The sequence below is a fragment of the Pseudophryne corroboree genome (assembly GCF_028390025.1).
Source record: "Pseudophryne corroboree isolate aPseCor3 chromosome 10 unlocalized genomic scaffold, aPseCor3.hap2 SUPER_10_unloc_2, whole genome shotgun sequence".
In the NCBI taxonomy this organism is placed as follows: Eukaryota; Metazoa; Chordata; class Amphibia; order Anura; family Myobatrachidae; genus Pseudophryne; species Pseudophryne corroboree.
This window is the reverse complement of record NW_026967473.1, coordinates 933108-949846: the sequence shown is the minus strand read 5'-3', so window position 1 is coordinate 949846 and position 16739 is coordinate 933108. Positions and strand designations below refer to the sequence as shown.

General features: G+C 60.8%; 1 protein-coding gene across 5 annotated transcripts in view; it reads left to right on the top strand.

Moving 5' to 3' along the window:
• The first annotated feature begins 864 nt into the window (after positions 1 to 864).
• The window catches only part of MTOR (mechanistic target of rapamycin kinase), a 634684-nt gene continuing 618809 nt past the window's right edge, over positions 865 to 16739 (top strand). For all 5 annotated transcript variants that reach the window (XM_063948692.1, XM_063948690.1, XM_063948689.1 and 2 more), the window contains exon 1: positions 865 to 1031. The gene's annotated coding sequence lies outside the window, so the exon portion shown is untranslated. The remainder of the gene's footprint in view (positions 1032 to 16739) is intronic.

Genomic DNA, 16739 nt, shown 5'->3' with positions numbered 1-16739 from the left:
GGGGTATATGAGGGGAGTGGGCACTCAGTGAGGGGTATATGAGGAGTGTGCAGTCAGTGAGGGAAGTCAGTGATATATGAGGGGGGAGTGGGCACTCAGTGAGGGGTATATGAGGAGTGTGCAGTCAGTGAGGGAAGTCGGTGATATATGAGGGGAGTGGGCACTCAGTGAGGGGTATAAGAGGTGAGTGTGCACTCAGTGAGGGTTATATGAGGGGAGTGGGCACTCAGGGAGGGGTATATGAGGGGAGTGTGCGCTCAGGGAGGGGTATATGAGGGGAGTGTGCGCTCAGGGAGGGGTATATGAGGGGAGTGGGCACTCAGGGAGGAGTATATGAGGGGAGTGGGCACTCAGGGAGGAGTATATGAGGGAAGTGTGCGCTCAGTGAGGGGTATATGAGGGGAGTGTGCGCTCAGGGTCAGTGAGGGGTATATGAGGGGAGTGTGCGCTCAGGGAGGGGTATATGAGGGGAGTGGGCACTCAGGGAGGGGTATATGAGGGGAGTGTGCACTCAGGGAGGGGTATATGAGGGGAGTGTGCGCTCAGGGAGGGGTATATGAGGGGAGTGTGCACTCAGGGAGGGATATATGAGGGGAGTGTGCACTCAGGGAGGAGTATATGAGGGGAGTGGGCACTCAGGGAGGAGTATATGAGGGGAGTGTGCGCTCAGGGAGGGGTATATGAGGGAAGTGTGCGCTCAGGGAGGGGTATATGAGGGGAGTGTGCACTCAGGGAGGGGTATATGAGGGGAGTGGGCACTCAGGGAGGAGTATATGAGGGGAGTGTGCACTCAGTGAGGGGTATATGAGGGGAGTGTGCGCCCAGAGAGGGGTATATGAGGAGAGTGGGCACTCAGGGAGTGGGGGTAGGAACGGATGTGACTAGGAACGTTCGGCTCCGGGTCCTCGCTGTCTGGCTGCTGCACACACGGAGCCGGAAGTGACTGGCGGAGGCGGAGCTCGGTCCGGTTACGGTGTCTCGGCGGGATGGCTGAAAGGTGACCGGGAGGAAGTGGCCGCGGTGTAATGACGGTAATGTGGTCACCCCCGCCCCAGCCTGTCCCCGTCACCCCTGCCCCGGCCTGTACCTCACACCTCTCGCCTGTCACCCGTCACCCCCGGCCTGTACCTCATACCTCCCGTCACCCCTGCCCCGGTCTGTACTTCACACCTCCCGTCACCCCCGCCCGGCCTGTACCTCACACCTCCCGCCCCGGCCTGTACCTCACACCTCCCGCCTGTCCCCGTCACCCCCGCCCTGGCCTGTACCTTTAACCTCCCGCTTGTCCCCGTCACCACCATTCCCTGATACCCTCCACCAACACACACTGTCACCTACAGTCCCTGATACCCCTGCACCGCCAGTCCCTGCGGACATCTAGCCCCTTTGCGCTGGGATTCCGGTGTTGGTATCCTGACAGCCGCCATATTGATTGTGTCCCTTCTGTGGGTGCAGCTGTATCCAGTGTAGGTGATGCAGAAAGGGGGAATAGGTGTGACACAGCGGAGGGAGGGGCGCTGGACACAGATAGTAGGTGGGAGATCCCGGCGGCGGTGTGCGAGGAGGAGAGCAGTGGCGGTGACTGGCTCGGGGGTGGGAGGAGGGAAGGTGGTGGTGTATGAGGAGGAGAGCAGTGACGGTGACTGGCTCGGGGGTGGGAGGAGGGAAGGTGGTGGTGTATGAGGGGGAGAGCAGTGACGGTGACTGGCTCGTGGGGTGGGAGGAGGGAAGGTGGTGGTGTATGAGGGGAGAGCAGTGATGGTGACTGGCTCGGAGGAGGGAAGGTGGTGGTGTATGAGGAGGAGAGCAGTGTCGGTGACTGGCTCGGGGGTGGGAGGAGGGAAGGTGGTGGTGTATGAGGAGGAGAGCAGTGTCGGTGACTGGCTCGGGGGTGGGAGGAGGGAAGGTGGTGGTGTATGAGGAGGAGAGCAGTGACGGTGACTGGCTCGGGGGTGGGAGGAGGGAAGGCGGTGGTGTACGAGGAGGAGAGCAGTGACGGTGACTGGCTCGGGGGTGGGAGGAGGGCAGATGGTGGTGTATGAGGAGGAGAGCAGTGACGGTGACTGGCTCGGGGGTGGGAGGAGGGCAGATGGTGGTGTATGAGGAGGAGAGCAGTGACGGTGACTGGCTCGGGGGTGGGAGGAGGGAAGGTGGTGGTGTATGAGGAGGAGAGCAGTGACGGTGACTGGCTCGGGGGTGGGAGGAGGGAAGGTGGTGGTGTATGAGGGGGAGAGCAGTGACGGTGACTGGCTCGGGGGTGGGAGGAGGGAAGGTGGTGGTGTATGAGGGGGAGAGCAGTGATGGTGACTGGCTCGGAGGAGGGAAGGTGGTGGTGTATGAGGGGGAGAGCAGTGATGGTGACTGGCTCGGAGGAGGGAAGGTGGTGGTGTATGAGGAGGAGAGCAGTGTCGGTGACTGGCTCGGGGGTGGGAGGAGGGAAGGTGGTGGTGTATGAGGGGGGAGAGCAGTGACGGTGACTGGCTCGGGGGTGGGAGGAGGGGAGGTGGTGGTGTATGAGGGGGCGAGCAGTGACGGTGACTGTCTCGGAGGTGGGAAGAGGGAAGGTGGTGGTGTATGAGGGGGAGAGCAGTGACGGTGACTGGCTCGGCGGTGGGAGGAGGGAAGGTGGTGGTGTATGAGGAGGAGAGCAGTGACGGTGGCTGGCTCGGGGGTGGGAGGAGGGAAGGTGGTGGTGTATGAGGAGGAGAGGAGTGACGGTGACTGGCTCGGGGGTGGGAGGAGGGAAGGCGGTGGTGTACGAGGAGGAGAGCAGTGACGGTGACTGGCTCGGGGGTGGGAGGAGGGCAGGTGGTGGTGTATGAGGAGGAGAGCAGTGACGGTGACTGGCTCGGGGGTGGGAGGAGGGAAGGTGGTGGTGTATGAGGGGGAGAACAGTGACGGTGGCTGGCTCGGGGGTGGGAGGAGGGAAGGTGGTGGTGTATGAGGGGGAGAGCAGTGATGGTGACTGGCTCGGGGGTGGGAGGAGGGAAGGTGGTGGTATATGAGGGGGAGAGCAGTGATGGTGACTGGCTCGGAGGTGGGAGGAGGGAAGGTGGTGGTGTATGAGGAGGAGAGCAGTGACGGTGACTGGCTCGGGGGTGGGAGGAGGGAAGGTGGTGGTGTATGAGGGGGGAGAGCAGTGACGGTGACTGGCTCGGGGGTGGGAGGAGGGAAGGTGGTGGTGTATGAGGGGGCGAGCAGTGACGGTAACTGGCTCGGGGGTGGGAGGAGGGAAGGTGGTGGTGTATGAGGGGGAGAGCAGTGACGGTGACTGGCTCGGGGGTGGGAGGAGGGAAGGTGGTGGTATATGAGGGGGAGAGCAGTGATGGTGACTGGCTCGGAGGTGGGAGGAGGGAAGGTGGTGGTGTATGAGGAGGAGAGCAGTGACGGTGACTGGCTCGGGGGTGGGAGGAGGGAAGGTGGTGGTGTATGAGGAGGAAAGCAGTGACGGTGACTGGCTCGGGGGTGGGAGGAGGGAAGGTGGTGATGAACGAGGAGGAGAGCAGTGGCGGTGACTAGCTCGGGGGTGGAAGGAGGGAAGGTGGTGGTGTATGAGGAGGAGAGCAGTGACGGTGACTGGCTCGGGGGTGGGAGGAGGGAAGGTGGTGGTGTATGAGGGGGAGAGCAGTGTCGGTGACTTGCTCGGGGGTGGGAGGAGGGAAGGTGGTGGTGTATGAGGAGGAGAGCAGTGACGGTGACTGGCTCGGGGGTGGGAGGAGGGAAGGTGGTGATGAACGAGGAGGAGGGCAGTGGTGGTAACTGGCTCGGGGGTGGGAGGAGGGAAGGTGGTGATGAACGACGAGGAGAGCAGTGACGGTGACTGGCTCGGGGGTGGGAGGAGGGAAGGTGGTGGTGTATGAGGGGGAGAGCAGTGGCGGTGACTGGCTCGGGGGTGGGAGGAGGGAAGGTGGTGGTGTATGAGGAGGAGAGCAGTGACGGTGACTGGATCGGGGGTGGGAGGAGGAGAGCAGTGACGGTGACTGGCTCGGGGGTGGGAGGAGGGAAGGCGATGGTGTATGAGGAGGAGAGCAGTGACTGACTGGCTCGGGGGTGGGAGGAGGGAAGGTGGTGGTGTATGAGGAGGAGAGCAGTGACGGTGACTGGCTCGGGGGTGGGAGGAGGGAAGGTGGTGGTGTATGAGGAGGAAAGCAGTGACGGTGACTGGCTCGGGGGTGGGAGGAGGGAAGGTGGTGATGAACGAGGAGGAGAGCAGTGGCGGTGACTGGCTCGGGGGTGGAAGGAGGGAAGGTGGTGGTGTATGAGGAGGAGAGCAGTGACGGTGACTGGCTCGGGGGTGGGAGGAGGGAAGGTGGTGGTGTATGAGGGGGAGAGCAGTGTCGGTGACTTGCTCGGGGGTGGGAGGAGGGAAGGTGGTGGTGTATGAGGAGGAGAGCAGTGACGGTGACTGGCTCGGGGGTGGGAGGAGGGAAGGTGGTGATGAACGAGGAGGAGGGCAGTGGTGGTAACTGGCTCGGGGGTGGGAGGAGGGAAGGTGGTGATGAACGACGAGGAGAGCAGTGACGGTGACTGGCTCGGGGGTGGGAGGAGGGAAGGTGGTGGTGTATGAGGGGGAGAGCAGTGGCGGTGACTGGCTCGGGGGTGGGAGGAGGGAAGGTGGTGGTGTATGAGGAGGAGAGCAGTGACGGTGACTGGATCGGGGGTGGGAGGAGGAGAGCAGTGACGGTGACTGGCTCGGGGGTGGGAGGAGGGAAGGCGATGGTGTATGAGGAGGAGAGCAGTGACTGACTGGCTCGGGGGTGGGAGGAGGGAAGGTGGTGGTGTATGAGGAGGAGAGCAGTGACGGTGACTGGCTCAGGGGTGGGAGGAGGGAAGGTGGTGGTGTATGAGAGGGAGAGCAGTGACGGTGACTGGCTCAGGGGTTGGAGGAGGGAAGGTGGTGGTGTATGAGGAGGAGAGCAGTGACGGTGACTGGCTCGGGGGTGGGAGGAGGGAAGGTGGTGGTGTATGAGGGGGAGAGCAGTGATGGTGACTGGCTCAGAGGTGGGAGGAGGGAAGGTGGTGGTGTATGAGGGGGAGAGCAGTGACGGTGACTGGCTCGGGGGTGGGAGGAGGGAAGGTGGTGGTGTATGAGGAGGAGAGCAGTGACGGTGACTGGCTCGGGGGTGGGAGGAGGGAAGGAGGTGGTGTATGAGGAGGAGAGCAGTGACTGGCTCGGGGGTGGGAGGAGGGAAGGTGGTGGTGTATGAGGAGGAGAGCAGTGACGGTGACTGGCTCGGAGGAGGGAAGGTGGTGGTGTACGAGGAGGAGAGCAGTGACGGTGACTGGCTCGGGGGTGGGAGGAGGGAAGGTGGTGGTGTATGAGGAGGAGAGCAGTGACTGGCTCGGGGGTGGGAGGAGGGAAGGTGGTGGTGTATGAGGAGGAGAGCAGTGACGGTGACTGGCTCGGAGGAGGGAAGGTGGTGGTGTACGAGGAGGTGAGCAGTGACGGTGACTGGCTCGGGGGTGGGAGGAGGGAAGGTGGTGGTGTATGAGGAGGAGAGCAGTGACTGGCTCGGGGGTGGGAGCAGGGAAGGTGGTGGTGTATGAGGAGGTGAGCAGTGACGGCGGCTGGCTCGGGGGTGGGAGGATGGAAGGTGGTGGTGTATGAGGAGGAGAGCAGTGACGGTCGCTGGCTCGGGGGTGGGAGGAGGGAAGGTGGTGGTGTATGAGGAGGTGAGCAGTGACGGTGACTGGCTCGGGGGTGGGAGGAGGGAAGGTGGTGGTGTATGAGGAGTTGAGCAGTGACGGTGACTGGCTCGGGGGTAGGAGGAGGCAAGGCGGTGGTGTATGAGAGGAGAGCAGTGATGGTGACTGGCTCGGGGGTGGGAGGAGGGAAGGCGGTGGTGTACGAGGAGGAGAGCAGTGACGGTGACTGGCTCGGAGGTGGGAGGAGGGAAGGTGGTGGTGTATGAGGAGGTGAGCAGTGACGGTGACTTGCTCGGGGGTGGGAGGAGGGAAGGTGGTGGTGTATGAGGAGGAGAGCAGTGACTGGCTCGGGGGTGGGAGCAGGGAAGGTGGTGGTGTATGAGGAGGAGAGCAGTGACTGGCTCGGAGGAGGGAAGGTGGTGGTGTACGAGGAGGAGAGCAGTGACGGTGACTGGCTCGGGGGTGGGAGGAGGGAAGGTGGTGGTATATGAGGAGGAGAGCAGTGACGGTGACTGGCTCGTGGGTGGGAGGAGGGAAGGTGGTGGTGTATGAGGAGGAGAGCAGTGACGGTGACTGGCTCGGGGGTGGGAGGAGGGAAGGTGGTGGTGTATGAGGAGGAGAGCAGTGACGGTGACTGGCTCGGGGGTGGGAGGAGGGAAGGCGGTGGTGTATGAGGAGGAGAGCAGTGACGGTGACTGGCTCGGGGGTGGGAGGAGGGAAGGCGGTGGTGTATGAGGAGGAGAGCAGTGACGGTGACTGGCTCGGGGGTGGGAGGAGGGAAGGTGGTGGTGTATGAGTAGGAGAGCAGTGACGGTGACTGGCTCGGGGGTGGGAGGAGGGAAGGCGGTGGTGTATGAGGGGGAGAGCAGTGACGGTGGCTGGCTCGGGGGTGGGAGGAGGGAAGGTGGTGGTGTATGTGGAGGAGAGCAGTGACGGTGACTGGCTCGGGGGTGGGAGGAGGGAAGGTGGTGGTGTATGAGGAGGTGAGCAGTGACGGTGACTGGCTGAAGGGTGGGAGCAGGGAAGGTGGTGGTGTATGAGGAGGTGAGCAGTGACGGTGACTGGCTCGGGGGTGGGAGGAGGGAAGGCGGTGGTGTATGAGGGGGAGAGCAGTGACGGTGACTGGCTCGGGGGTGGGAGGAGGGAAGGTGGTGGTGTATGAGGAGGAGAGCAGTGACTGTGACTGGCTCGGGGGTGGGAGGAGGGAAGGTGGTGGTGTATGAGGAGGAGAGCAGTGACGGTGACTGGCTCGGGGGTTGGAGGAGGGATGGTGGTGGTGTATGGGGAGGTGACGGTGACTGGCTCGGGGGTGGGAGGAGGGCAGGTGGTGGTGTATGAGGAGGTGAGCAGTGACGGTGACTAGCTCGGGGGTGGGAGGAGGGAAGGTGGTGATGTATGAGGGGGAGAGCAGTGACGGTGACTGGCTCGGGGGTGGGAGGAGGGAAGGTGGTGGTGTATGAGGAGGAGAGCAGTGGCGGTGACTGGCTCGGGGGTGGGAGGAGGGAAGGTGGTGGTGTATGAGGAGGCGAGCAGTGACGGTGACTGGCTCGGGGGTGGGAGGAGGGAAGGTGGTGGTGTATGAGGAGGAGAGCAGTGATGGTGACTGCCTCGGGGGTGGGAGGAGGGAAGGTGGTGATGTATGAGGGGGGAGAGCAGTGACGGTGACTTGCTCAGGGGTGGGAGGAGGGAAGGTGGTGATGTATGAGGGGGGAGAGCAGTGACGGTGACTGGCTCGGGGGTGGGAGGAGGGAAGGCGGTGGTGTATGAGGAGGTGAGCAGTGACGGTGGCTGGCTCGGGGGTGGGAGGAGGGAAGGCGGTGGTGTATGAGGAGGAGAGCAGTGACTGGCTCGGGGGTGGGAGCAGGGAAGGTGGTGGTGTATGAGGAGGAGAGCAGTGACTGGCTCGGAGGAGGGAAGGTGGTGGTGTACGAGGAGGAGAGCAGTGACGGTGACTGGCTCGGGGGTGGGAGGAGGGAAGGTGGTGGTATATGAGGAGGAGAGCAGTGACGGTGACTGGCTCGTGGGTGGGAGGAGGGAAGGTGGTGGTGTATGAGGAGGAGAGCAGTGACGGTGACTGGCTCGGGGGTGGGAGGAGGGAAGGTGGTGGTGTATGAGGAGGAGAGCAGTGACGGTGACTGGCTCGGGGGTGGGAGGAGGGAAGGCGGTGGTGTATGAGGAGGAGAGCAGTGACGGTGACTGGCTCGGGGGTGGGAGGAGGGAAGGCGGTGGTGTATGAGGAGGAGAGCAGTGACGGTGACTGGCTCGGGGGTGGGAGGAGGGAAGGTGGTGGTGTATGAGTAGGAGAGCAGTGACGGTGACTGGCTCGGTGGTGGGAGGAGGGAAGGCGGTGGTGTATGAGGGGGAGAGCAGTGACGGTGGCTGGCTCGGGGGTGGGAGGAGGGAAGGTGGTGGTGTATGTGGAGGAGAGCAGTGACGGTGACTGGCTCGGGGGTGGGAGGAGGGAAGGTGGTGGTGTATGAGGAGGTGAGCAGTGACGGTGACTGGCTGAAGGGTGGGAGCAGGGAAGGTGGTGGTGTATGAGGAGGTGAGCAGTGACGGTGACTGGCTCGGGGGTGGGAGGAGGGAAGGCGGTGGTGTATGAGGGGGAGAGCAGTGACGGTGACTGGCTCGGGGGTGGGAGGAGGGAAGGTGGTGGTGTATGAGGAGGAGAGCAGTGACTGTGACTGGCTCGGGGGTGGGAGGAGGGAAGGTGGTGGTGTATGAGGAGGAGAGCAGTGACGGTGACTGGCTCGGGGGTTGGAGGAGGGATGGTGGTGGTGTATGGGGAGGTGACGGTGACTGGCTCGGGGGTGGGAGGAGGGCAGGTGGTGGTGTATGAGGAGGTGAGCAGTGACGGTGACTAGCTCGGGGGTGGGAGGAGGGAAGGTGGTGATGTATGAGGGGGAGAGCAGTGACGGTGACTGGCTCGGGGGTGGGAGGAGGGAAGGTGGTGGTGTATGAGGAGGAGAGCAGTGGCGGTGACTGGCTCGGGGGTGGGAGGAGGGAAGGTGGTGGTGTATGAGGAGGCGAGCAGTGACGGTGACTGGCTCGGGGGTGGGAGGAGGGAAGGTGGTGGTGTATGAGGAGGAGAGCAGTGATGGTGACTGGCTCGGGGGTGGGAGGAGGGAAGGTGGTGATGTATGAGGGGGGAGAGCAGTGACGGTGACTTGCTCAGGGGTGGGAGGAGGGAAGGTGGTGATGTATGAGGGGGGAGAGCAGTGACGGTGACTGGCTCGGGGGTGGGAGGAGGGAAGGTGGTGGTGTATGAGGGGTAGAGCAGTGGCGGTGACTCAGGGGTGGGAGGAGGGAAGGTGGTGGTGTATGAGGGGGAGAGCAGTGACGGTGGCTGGCTCGGGGGTGGGAGGAGGGAAGGTGGTGGTGTATGAGGAGGTGAGCAGTGACGGTGACTGGCTCGGGGGTGGGAGGAGGGAAGGTGGTGGTGTATGAAGAGGTGAGCAGTGACGGTGACTGGCTCGGGGGTGGGAGGAGGGAAGGTGGTGGTGTATGAGGAGGTGAGCAGTGACGGTGACTGGCTCGGGGGTGGGAGGAGGGAAGGCGGTGGTGTATGAGGAGGTGAGCAGTGACGGTGGCTGGCTCGGGGGTGGGAGGAGGGAAGGCGGTGGTGTATGAGGAGGTGAGCAGTGACGGTGACTGGCTCGGGGGTGGGAGGAGGAAAGGTGGTGGTGTATGAGGGGGAGAGCAGTGACGGTGACTGGCTCGGGGGTGGGAGGAGGGAAGGCGGTGGTGTATGAGGAGGAGAGCAGTGACGGTGACTGGCTCGGGGGTGGGAGGAGGGAAGGTAGTGATGTATGAGGGGGGTGAGCAGTGACGGTGACTGGCTCGGGGGTGGGAGGAGGGAAGGTGGTGGTGTATGAGGGGGGAGAGCAGTGACGGTGACTGGCTCGGGGGTGGGAGGAGGGAAGGTGGTGGTGTATGAGGAGGAGAGCAGTGACGGTGACTGGCTCGGGGGTGGGAGGAGGGAAGGTAGTGATGTATGAGGGGGGTGAGCAGTGACGGTGACTGGCTCAGGGGTGGGAGGAGGGAAGGTGGTGGTGTATGAGGGGGGAGAGCAGTGACGGTGACTGGCTCGGGGGTGGGAGGAGGGAAGGTGGTGGTGTATGAGGGGGAGAGCAGTGGCGGTGACTGGCTCGGGGGTGGGAGGAGGGAAGGTGGTGATGTATGAGGGGGAGAGCAGTGACGGTGGCTGGCTCGGGGGTGGGAGGAGGGAAGGTGGTGGTGTATGAGGAGGAGAGCAGTGACGGTGACTGGCTCGGGGGTGGGAGGAGGGAAGGTGGTGGTGTATGAGGAGGTGAGCAGTGACGGTGACTGGCTGAGGGGTGGGAGGAGGGAAGGTGGTGGTGTATGAGGAGGTGAGCAGTGACGGTGACTGGCTCGGGTGTGGGAGGAGGGAAGGCGGTGGTGTATGAGGGGGAGAGCAGTGACGGTGGCTGGCTCGGGGGTGGGAGGAGGGAAGGTGGTGGTGTATGAGGAGGTGAGCAGTGACGGTGACTGGCTCGGGGGTGGGAGGAGGGAAGGCGGTGGTGTATGAGGGGGAGAGCAATGACGGTGACTGGCTCGGGGGTGGGAGGAGGGAAGGTGGTGGTGTATGAGGGGGAGAGCAGTGACGGTGACTGGCTCGGGGGTGGGAGGAGGGAAGGCGGTGGTGTATGAGGAGGAGAGCAGTGACGGTGACTGGCTCGGGGGTGGGAGGAGGGAAGGTGGTGGTGTATGAGGAGGTGAGCAGTGACGGTGACTGGCTCGGGGGTGGGAGGAGGGAAGGCGGTGGTGTATGAGGAGGAGAGCAGTGACGGTGACTGGCTCGGGGGTGGGAGGAGGGAAGGTGGTGGTGTATGAGGAGGTGAGCAGTGACGGTGACTGGCTCGGGGGTGGGAGGAGGGAAGGTGGTGGTGTATGAGGAGGTGAGCAGTGACGGTGACTGGCTCGGGGGTGGGAGGAGGGAAGGCGGTGGTGTATGAGGAGGTGAGCAGTGACGGTGGCTGGCTCGGGGGTGGGAGGAGGGAAGGCGGTGGTGTATGAGGAGGTGAGCAGTGACGGTGACTGGCTCGGGGGTGGGAGGAGGGAAGGTGGTGGTGTATGAGGGGGAGAGCAGTGACGGTGACTGGCTCGGGGGTGGGAGGAGGGAAGGTGGTGGTGTATGAGGAGGTGAGCAGTGACGGTGACTGGCTCGGGGGTGGGAGGAGGGAAGGCGGTGGTGTATGAGGAGGTGAGCAGTGACGGTGACTGGCTCGGGGGTGGGAGGAGGGAAGGCAGTGGTGTATGAGGAGGAGAGCAGTGGCGGTGACTGGCTCGGGGGTGGGAGGAGGGAAGGCGGTGGTGTATGAGGGGGAGAGCAGTGACGGTGGCTGGCTCGGGGGTGGGAGGAGGGAAGGTGGTGGTGTATGAGGAGGTGAGCAGTGACGGTGACTGGTTCGGGGGTGGGAGGAGGGAAGGCGGTGGTGTATGAGGGGGAGATCAGTGACGGTGACTGGCTCGGGGGTGGGAGGAGGGAAGGCGTGGTGTATGAGGGGGAGAACAGTGACGGTGACTGGCTCGGTGGTGGGAGGAGGGAAGGCGGTGGTGTATGAGGGGGAGAGCAGTGACGGTGACTGGCTCGGGGGTGGGAGGAGGGAAGGTGGTGGTGTATGAGGAGGTGAGCAGTGACTGTGACTGGGTCGGGGGTGGGAGGAGGGAAGGCGGTGGTGTATGAGGAGGTGAGCAGTGACGGTGGCTGGCTCGGGGGTGGGACTTTCCTTACACAGCTATGTAACTAGACGGGCGCTTTCAGAGGAACATGGCGCGGTCGCCGTGTTACAGCCATCAATATCAGTCCAGCTGCTGCGGCAGATGAGCATGCCCGTAACGTTCAACACGACGTAGTCTGGTCCACCGCTGCCCACACACGGCTGAACACAGAGTTTATATCGTATTCTAAACGCCGATACCAGTCTTCCACTGCCGCTATGACGCCTAATGCGACTCGGTGGGTTATCCAGGTTCCAATGACCCGGGAATCCAACCTGGCGAGCTTGCAGTATAGATAGAGCTGGCGCTATGACATCATCTCCTAACGCCATCACTGCACAAATGTCTAGTGATGTCGCTGACCAGAGAACATCCAAGTGACGCTGCAAGTGTGAAAGGGGTCTCTGCGGAATCACACCCAGCTCGGACTCATATACAAGATCTACAGGGTGACTGTGCCCCGTCTCCCCCCATTCCTGCCTGAGCTCCGCAGCCGCCGTACCCAGTCTGAGCGCATTGGGGGTTAACCCACAGCACTGCAGCGTATGAAAACATTAAAATACTCCATTTTACACGGATGACGGTCATTAGGCCGACATGAGTTCGGTCAACATGTACTATGTTGACATTGAAAGGTCGACATGAGTTTTTTCACAATTTATTTTTCTTTATTTTTTGACCATTTTCATAGTTAACGATCCACGTGGACTACGATTGGGAACGGTAACCTGTGCCGAGCGCAGCAAGGCACCTTCCCCGAAGCACGGCGAGTGAAGCGAGGGGACGCGGTGCACTAATTGCTGTTACCCGTCATTTTGAGAAGAAAACTACGCCAAAAACAAAGTAAAAAAAAATCATGTCGACCTAATGAACCACGCCCGTGTTACCCGCGGCGCCTAGTGCTGGTCTTTCATTTAAGATGTTGCCCAATGCTGATCATTTAAAATTGGCGCCCAGCACTGATAGATCCCTTTAAAAATGGTGCCGCAGCGCAAGGGTTAACCCCTTCAGTGCTGCAGTGGCCATTTTACCACATGGGTCGGGGTCTCTGGCCACAGTTACACTTCTTCAAGTGGGGATTCATTTATCTTGTTCTGCAGCTCCAGATATTCTCTCACTGATGGATCCTGCGGACTCTGTATCATTCTCCCTAATTCTATACAACACCTTCTACACCAGGCGCTACGCCCTCCTGCTTCCTGTGTCACCCGCAGCTTCTACACCAGGCGCTACGCCCTCCTGCTTCCTGTGTCACCCGCAGCTTCTACACCAGGCGCTACGCCCTCCTGCTTCCTGTGTCACCCGCAGCTTCTACACCAGGCGCTACGCCCTCCTGCTTCCTGTGTCACCCGCAGCTTCTACACCAGGCGCTACGCCCTCCTGCTTCCTGTGTCACCCGCAGCTTCTACACCAGGCGCTACGCCCTCCTGCTTCCTGTGTCACCCGCAGCTTCTACACCAGGCGCTACGCCCTCCTGCTTCCTGTGTCACCCGCAGCTTCTACACCAGGCGCTACGCCCTCCTGCTTCCTCTGTCACCTGCACCAGGTGGTACGCCCTACTGCTTCCTCTGTCACCTGCATCTTCTACACCAAGCGCTATGCCCTCCTGCTTCCTCTGTCACCCGCATCTTCTACACCAGGCGCTATGCTCTACTGCTTCCTCTGTCACCTGCACCAGGCGCTATGCTCTACTGCTTCCTCTGTCACCTGCACCAGGCGCTATGCCCTACTGCTTCCTCTGTCACCTGCACCAGGCGCTATGCCCTACTGCTTCCTCTGTCACCTGCACCAGGCGCTATGCCCTACTGCTTCCTCTGTCACCTGCACCAGGCGCTATGCCCTACTGCTTCCTCTGTCACCTGCACCAGGCGCTATGCCCTACTGCTTCCTCTGTCACCTGCACCAGGCGCTATGCTCTACTGCTTCCTCTGTCACCTGCACCAGGCGCTATGCTCTACTGCTTCCTCTGTCACCTGCACCAGGCGCTATGCTCTACTGCTTCCTCTGTCACCTGCACCAGGCGCTATGCTCTACTGCTTCCTCTGTCACCTGCACCAGGCGCTATGCTCTACTGCTTCCTCTGTCACCTGCACCAGGCGCTATGCCCTACTGCTTCCTCTGTCACCCGCATCTTCTACACCAGGCGCTATGCTCTACTGCTTCCTCTGTCACCTGCACCAGGCGCTATGCTCTACTGCTTCCTCTGTCACCTGCACCAGGCGCTATGCCCTACTGCTTCCTCTGTCACCTGCACCAGGCGCTATGCTCTACTGCTTCCTCTGTCACCTGCACCAGGCGCTATGCTCTACTGCTTCCTCTGTCACCTGCACCAGGCGCTATGCTCTACTGCTTCCTCTGTCACCTGCACCAGGCGCTATGCTCTACTGCTTCCTCTGTCACCTGCACCAGGCGCTATGCTCTACTGCTTCCTCTGTCACCTGCACCAGGCGCTATGCCCTACTGCTTCCTCTGTCACCTGCACCAGGCGCTATGCCCTACTGCTTCCTCTGTCACCTGCACCAGGCGCTATGCCCTACTGCTTCCTCTGTCACCTGCACCAGGCGCTATGCCCTACTGCTTCCTCTGTCACCTGCACCAGGCGCTATGCTCTACTGCTTCCTCTGTCACCTGCACCAGGCGCTATGCTCTACTGCTTCCTCTGTCACCTGCACCAGGCGCTATGCTCTACTGCTTCCTCTGTCACCTGCACCAGGCGCTATGCTCTACTGCTTCCTCTGTCACCTGCACCAGGCGCTATGCTCTACTGCTTCCTCTGTCACCTGCACCAGGCGCTATGCCCTACTGCTTCCTCTGTCACCCGCATCTTCTACACCAGGCGCTATGCTCTACTGCTTCCTCTGTCACCTGCACCAGGCGCTATGCTCTACTGCTTCCTCTGTCACCTGCACCAGGCGCTATGCTCTACTGCTTCCTCTGTCACCTGCACCAGGCGCTATGCTCTACTGCTTCCTCTGTCACCTGCACCAGGCGCTATGCCCTACTGCTTCCTCTGTCACCCGCATCTTCTACACCAGGCGCTATGCTCTACTGCTTCCTCTGTCACCTGCACCAGGCGCTATGCTCTACTGCTTCCTCTGTCACCTGCACCAGGCGCTATGCCCTACTGCTTCCTCTGTCACCTGCACCAGGCGCTATGCCCTACTGCTTCCTCTGTCACCTGCACCAGGCGCTATGCCCTACTGCTTCCTCTGTCACCTGCACCAGGCGCTATGCCCTACTGCTTCCTCTGTCACCTGCACCAGGCGCTATGCCCTACTGCTTCCTCTGTCACCTGCACCAGGCGCTATGCCCTACTGCTTCCTCTGTCACCTGCACCAGGCGCTATGCCCTACTGCTTCCTCTGTCACCTGCACCAGGCGCTATGCCCTACTGCTTCCTCTGTCACCTGCACCAGGCGCTATGCCCTACTGCTTCCTCTGTCACCTGCACCAGGCGCTATGCCCTACTGCTTCCTCTGTCACCTGCACCAGGCGCTATGCCCTACTGCTTCCTCTGTCACCTGCACCAGGCGCTATGCCCTACTGCTTCCTCTGTCACCTGCACCAGGCGCTATGCCCTACTGCTTCCTCTGTCACCTGCACCAGGCGCTATGCCCTACTGCTTCCTCTGTCACCTGCACCAGGCGCTATGCTCTACTGCTTCCTCTGTCACCTGCACCAGGCGCTATGCTCTACTGCTTCCTCTGTCACCTGCACCAGGCGCTATGCTCTACTGCTTCCTCTGTCACCTGCACCAGGCGCTATGCTCTACTGCTTCCTCTGTCACCTGCACCAGGCGCTATGCCCTACTGCTTCCTCTGTCACCCGCATCTTCTACACCAGGCGCTATGCTCTACTGCTTCCTCTGTCACCTGCACCAGGCGCTATGCTCTACTGCTTCCTCTGTCACCTGCACCAGGCGCTATGCCCTACTGCTTCCTCTGTCACCTGCACCAGGCGCTATGCTCTACTGCTTCCTCTGTCACCTGCACCAGGCGCTATGCTCTACTGCTTCCTCTGTCACCTGCACCAGGCGCTATGCCCTACTGCTTCCTCTGTCACCTGCACCAGGCGCTATGCCCTACTGCTTCCTCTGTCACCTGCACCAGGCGCTATGCCCTACTGCTTCCTCTGTCACCTGCACCAGGCGCTATGCCCTACTGCTTCCTCTGTCACCTGCACCAGGCGCTATGCCCTACTGCTTCCTCTGTCACCTGCACCAGGCGCTATGCCCTACTGCTTCCTCTGCTTGCATTCTCTTGCTGATATACAGAGATTAGCTGCTTCATACAACACTATTATCACGTGTGGTCACTATTGTACTCTGTGGTGGAACATGTTGGCACTATAGAATTTAATGATGTTTGTACGTTTTGGATGTAACTTTTAGGCTTTATGGTGAAACCTGTGTGCGATAACCTTAGTGCCTGTGCAATGTATAGAAGTGTGCATTGTGTGATAGGCTGCGCTGGTAAGGAGTGCATGTATTACCTGTGTGATTCCTATAGTGTGGTCTTGTGGATGGGAAGACTGTATTACCTGTGTGATTCCTGTAGTGTGGTCTTGTGGATGGGAAGACTGTTACCTGTGTGATTCCTATAGTGTGGTCTCATGGATGGGAAGACTGTGTTACCTGTGTGATTCCTGTAGTGTGGTCTCATGGACAGGAAGACTGTATTACCTGTGTGATTCCTATAGTGTGGTCTCATGGACGGGAAGACTGTATTACCTGTGTGATTCCTATAGTGTGGTCTCATGGACGGGAAGACTGTATTACCTGTGTGATTCCTATAGTGTGGTCTCATGGACGGGAAGACTGTATTACCTGTGTGATTCCTATAGTGTGGTCTCATGGACGGGAAGACTGTATTACCTGTGTGATTCCTATAGTGTGGTCTCATGGACGGGAAGACTGTATTACCTGTGTGATTCCTATAGTGTGGTCCACGGACGGGAAGACTGGATTACCTATGTGATTCCTATAGTGTGGTCTTGTTGACTGGAAGACTGTATTACCTGTGTGATTCCTATAGTGTGGTCTTGTGGACAGGAAGACTGTATTACCTGTGTGATTCCTATAGTGTGGTCTCGTGGATGGGAAGACTGTATTACCTGTGTGATTCCTATAGTGTGGTCTCACGGATGGGAAGACTGTATTACCTGTGTGATTCCTATAGTGTGGTCTCACGGACGGGAAGACTGTATTACCGGTGTGATTCCTATAGTGTGGCCTCACGGACGGGAAGACTGTATTACCGGTGTGATTCCTATAGTGTGGTCTGACGGACGGGAAGACTGTATTACCTGTGTGATTCCTATAGTGTGGTCTCATGGACGGGAAGACTGTATTAC